Below are 6000 nucleotides of genomic sequence, written 5' to 3' on the forward strand. Positions count from 1 at the left end.
TGATATATATGTACATATATGTTCCAGAAAGTTGGACTGCTATCGCCAAAAAAAATGTGTACTTTAAAAATGTTTAAAACATGCTACACATGACCTTCTAGAAAGATTCTGTCAATTTGCAACCCACCAGTGTATACCCATGCCCTTGACAATGCTAGATATTATCAATCTTTGAATTTTGCTGATCTGCTGAGAATATTATTATTTTAATCTGCTGATATCTCATGACTAATGAGGCTGAACATATTTGCTTACATATTTGACTGCTTTTCTCTTCTATATGATTGCTGTTTATTTATTTTTCCCATCTTTATAGTTTTTTCTGAGTCGTTTCTTATAGTCCTTGAGGCTTACAAATTTTAACATCTTTCTTTTAAACATTTGATCCAGAAACAACTTTTACAATGTAAAAATGAACTAGTATGAATTAGAACTGAAATGCTTTCGTAATAGATACTGTTCTTGGGACAAAGCTGTGCAGTGAATAATTGTAAGCGGTGTACGTGGTGACAGTCTGCTCCATCACCTCTTTCATAGTCTCAGGGTTTACACCACGAATATTATAGCGCTCTTTGTGACTACTTTTAGAATCTGTATTTTCTCATTTCCCGTTCCTGATCATTACCTAAAGTGAGTGCTTTACTTGAATAAATGGATATTTGAATTGAAGCAAAAGAACCTACCAGTAGTGATTGTATATTTTATTGTTGAGAAAATTAAGCCTAATTGTTTCCTGAATCTTTGAAAAAGGTATTAGGCATTCATGTACTGATAGTCATACTTAGGGAGCTATTTCTGGTCAGATTTCTGATGATTTACTAGAGATAAACTTATTTTCAGAGACCTTAATTTTTTTTTAATTTCAAGTGTTTTAGCATGTAGCCAGTTTTCACCAGATGTTTCCATCATCATTATTTATCTAAAGCAGTAGTATTTATATTTAACAACTATTGTTGGAGGGAGATTATAGCATTGTTGTAATTTGAAGTTTTATTAATGCATATTTTACTCTTTTGGAAAATGTCTAGTATTTCTAATGACTGTTCAAATCTGCGTTTCTTATGAAATTCTTCCTTGGTTTCTATAGTGAATTCTTTTGAGCTATGAATTTTTTATAAAGATATTGGAGAAGCCATTTTCTGATAATTATAAGGCATTGGCTCTAGCCATTGATGATTTTTATAAGTGTTTATAGTGTGAGAGAAATTTGACTTTGCATAGTGAAATAAACTGAAAATTATGAAAAGTTTCTTAATTCTTCCATAGGAGTGCATTCCTTAGTCATAGAATCATACAAAATGATATAATGCCAAAGATTTTTTAAACTTCTTTGAATTCATAGCTTACATAGTTCATATAACTAGGAGCATTTAGGACATCATCAACTCAAATTGGATAAGGAATGTGTAAATTGTCTTAAAAATAAAATTCGTTAAGAATCATCAGGGCTTAGAAATTATATTTTTCAGAATTTTCCCAAGAAACTTACAAATAAGCATGCTAAACATACAAATTAATCTGATTCAAGACTGATCCAAAATTTAAAAAGATTACAAAGTCTTAGTAAATTTTATATTTCACTGAATATCTGATTAAAACAATTTAAACATTTTTGGCCTTTAAATAAAGTCAGATATTCTTTCTTATTTATTATTTTCAGAACATATAATTTAAGGTTACAAAAGTTTAAATTATGCTTTTTTGAAATGTCAGATCCATTTGACCATTTAAAATTATTAAAAGCAGACAGGATAGAAGGCTGATACTGAATTCATGATTCAGGATGAATTTGGCCTGAGAGAATAAATGACTACACATAACTGGGTTTCTCAAAATAAGCTACTGAGAGATAAGAACTATAAATCTGGTTTGTTGTAAGAGATGCTGGTCCTTATAAATGTGATAATCAGATTATTTGGAACCTGATGCAGCCAAGTAAAAGTTACCTTGCTAAGTTATCAAGCAACTTCTGAAATTCTCTGGATTTAGGTATCAGCCAGGGCCCAAAGAGATCAAGACCAAAAGGGAACCAACATAGCAAGCAGAAGAAGAACTCAGAAAGACTGGGGAAATAAAATCAAGTCAAAAGTAAGAACTTGAGCCTCTAGAGATACACCAGTACAACCAAGTTTACAGAGAAGGTAGGTAAGCAGAACTCAGTGGGTTATACTTTTACCCCAGCCCCCTATCAGAGAGATACTATCACAGAAAAAAAAGAGTAAAGAAAGACTTACCTTATAATCTACCCCAAGGTAAAACCTTCAGCTACCCTAAGGAGTCTTCAAATATGTTCTAGTCTTAGTAAATCTGGAAAGTTAGCTTGTATAACTGACCCTAAACTTCGTAACAATAAATGTGTAAGTCACATTAAGTATTGTGTGTGTCATATGTAACTATTTATGATTATTTCAACAATCAGATAATTTTCTTTTTAAAATCTTTTCATCATCTATGCTGAATATTTATTAGTAGCAACTTCTGTTTACAAACTAAATGTTTAACATAGTTCATGTATTACTTGGCAATGTATAAACAAAGAATCTAGTCAGTGCTACATTTTGCTTTGCAGAAGTGTTTAGTTAACTTACCTCTGTACTTAAATCAGTTAAACAAGGCCTGAAAATCAATAAGTAAAACTATATTTGGGGAAAATACTTCCCTGGGAAGAAAATGTTGTGGTCTTCATTTTCAAGCTGGCAGACACCATCGACTTAATTAACTTTCAGTTGTCTATTAAAGTTAATTCAATTGATCAAGAACCGAAATACTAACAAAATGTTTACGTTTGTGAAAGTTGAAGTAGTAGGTGTTTCACTCAATACCATTTTCTATATTTAGAACCAGAAAGTGACATCAATAGCCCTCAACAACTTATTTATTGTCTTATTTTTGGTCTCCAAACACATCCATACAACCATGTGCTCTGAACTTTCAGTCCCCAAAAGAGAATCCCAAACATTCACTACATACATATGTCTGTGGTTACTTCTGACCACAACAAAACCTTCAAATGAAAGTAGAAAATAAGAATGCAGGAGTTTGTTTCTCCGTCTTGCAACTTTGTTATAAGTACACACAAACACATTAATATCAACTTCACCAAGCAGGATACAAAAATTGTATGTAAATGATGATTAAAACTATGTAAAAACTGTAAATGAAAAAAAGATGGGAGGCTAGGAATCCACTAAAATTGTAACAGTGGTTATGCTAGGGTTAGAGTCAGGGGCCTCTTGCTTGCCTTTTTGTTGACTTTCCAGATGCCCGGCAGTGTGTGGATACTGCTGTAATGAAGCGTCTACTGTTCTCTTGTCTTCTTTACTGAACACCCCCAAAAGACTTTACTCGAAAAATACGTAGTGATCAACATGCAGTTTATTGGCAGTTTGGTAGGAGAGGATTTGCATCAGAATTTGCAAGTCCCTACACAGGCTGTTGTCCAGCATCCCTTTTGTGCTTTAGTATCAGGAAAGCTCTTCTTCCTTGCCCTCGCCTTCTTCTTGCAGCACCACCTTCTTGCAGCCTTACTGCTCTCGTCTTTAGTCTCCAAAATGCCATGCGTCTCCCATCAACTTTCTTCCTCTTGAAATTATCTAGGAAGGTTTAACTGTGCCTTACATTCTCCCTCCAAATTTGCTTATCAAACCCATCCCATCAAAGCACTCAGGGCACAAATGGATTTTGGAGTCACCAGTAGCCACCCTCATTATGTTTCTGTGAGTGTAAACTGGCATGAGATTCCGAGAAGAAAATGCATCAGTCTCTCTCAGAATTTAAAATATACATACCTTTTGGCCTAAAATCCCACAGTTAGAAATTCATTCTATGGAATTAGATCACCAAAGATCCCCAAAGGAAAATGTACATGGGTATTTATTGCAACAGCATTTGTCATCGCAAAAACTAGAAATACATGAACTATCCAGTGGTATGTGTGCACGTCAGGCGTGTCAGGCTCTTTGTGACCCCATGGGCTGTAGCCCACCAGGCTCCTCTGTCCATGGGATTCTCCAGGCAAGACTACTAGAGTGGGTTGCCATGTCCTTCTCCAGGGGATCTTCCTGACCCAGGGATCGAACCCGAGTCTCTGCATCTCCTGTATTGGCAGGTGGATTCTTTACCACTGCACCACTTGAGAAGCTTCATCCACCAATATGGCACTGGTTTAAACAGTGTATCCATGGGAAGGACTATTACACAGCTGCTTGATGAGTGAGTGAGAACATGCTAATCCAGAAAGTGCTTGAGATATGTATATCTATGTATATCGAATAATAAATATCCATATATATATATTAAAGTCAGGATATTAAACAATCTTTAAGGATTTTTCAGAGGGTGAAATGCAAGCTATATACTAAACCAGAGGTCCCCAACCTCTGGGATCTAATGCCTGACAATCCAAGGTGGAGCTGATGTAATAATAATCAAAATAAAGTGTACAATAAACATAATACATTTGAATCATCCCCAAACCATCCCCCACCCCACCCCTAGGTCCATGGAAAAATTGTCTTCCATGAGACCGGTCCCTAGTGCCAAAAAGCTTGGGGACCTCTGCACTAAACCAGATCCTAAAAAGAAAAAGCAAGTCTATGGAGGAGTACAGTGGGTCCTGCCATGAAGTCGCTGGGCCTTTATCAGCTGCAGACTGCAGGTGGGGAAGTGAGGCTAACCTTTCTGGCCCAAGTCCTGGGCCAGCCATGTGATCTTTTGGGAGATGCGTTAGTAGTGCAAGTAGCTGATGTGGCCAGCACAGCAGGTAGTCACAAAAGATAGCAGATCATATCTGCACAGCTGCCCTCAGGTTGCCCTATTGTGACCCACATGGGGCAGCACCGTGGCCAGGACAGGGGCAGGCTGAGACTTGCCACAGGGAGAGGGTCTGGTGAGTTCTGCCATGCTGTGCACTTTTCATTGTTTTGGCCTGTGTATTCCTGTTTCTTGGGGAGAAGCCAGATGGACCTGGTTTGTCTGGTGAGTTACCATCACACATGACCTGTGTTCTTTAGTTTCTTTCATTATATCGCTTTGAGATGCTGAAACATCCCCCCTGCACTTTAACAAATAGCACCTGGACGGTCTCATCTTGTTTCTTTGTGAAGCAATCGCAAAACACTTTAGTAAAAAAGATTTATGACAGCTCTTCTATTTTTTTTCCATTTTATATGTCTGCTAAATTCCATTTTTAAAAAACATTATAGAGAAAGCCACTGGTGGAATTGCAACGTCTAGAAATGTTAACGTCTCCGTAAAAATAAGGCCACTCGAATCTTGTTAAACTGATATTGTATTCGTTGTGCTTCTTAATGCCCACGTTCATTCCAAAGGACTTATAAAGTGAAATCATCAAAAAGTTCCCAGCTGCACAAGTCTTTTGAAACTTTTCTGTTGTAACAGAGTCTGCGTTACCCATTACAAAATCATGCAAGGGAGCTTAAAGATAGTTTAACAAAAAGACTAGAAACGGAGAATATCCAGGTGGCTTTTTAAGTGTGGAACACAATAAAACAGTGTTTGGAAAGTACGATGCCAAGATATAATAACTAGAAAACAAAAACGTCCATTTATAAGCTGAAGTGTAACTTTCAATCATAAATAGAAGAAATGTCGAGCATGCAAGGAGGGGAAATAACATGAGCACTTAATAACTATGTAACAGACTAAAAGCCTTCAGATGTAGAAGAGCAATAGGACAGTATGTGCTGGGCCCATCCTTCTGAAGCTCTGATCTAAGGCTTTGAGTTACACTATCAATCAGGGCCTCCTCAAGGAAGAGAAATCACTTGAATATTTAAAACAGAGGGCCTGATGCAGAAAACCGGTCACCCACGGGAAAGCAGAGCTGAAATGCCCAGTAGCAAGACAGGGAGGCAACCCAGAGGTTAACACACCATCCCTGGGCCAGACTGAAGACACAAAAGGCGAAGGTAATCGCAGAGGAACCAGAAGTGTCCCACTGTTGATCAGATGTTCCCAGGGACAGAAAGGGAGCAGGAG

This window comes from Oryx dammah, unplaced genomic scaffold (assembly GCF_014754425.2).
Source record: "Oryx dammah isolate SB20612 unplaced genomic scaffold, SCBI_Odam_1.1 HiC_scaffold_10, whole genome shotgun sequence".
Taxonomy (NCBI): domain Eukaryota; kingdom Metazoa; phylum Chordata; class Mammalia; order Artiodactyla; family Bovidae; genus Oryx; species Oryx dammah.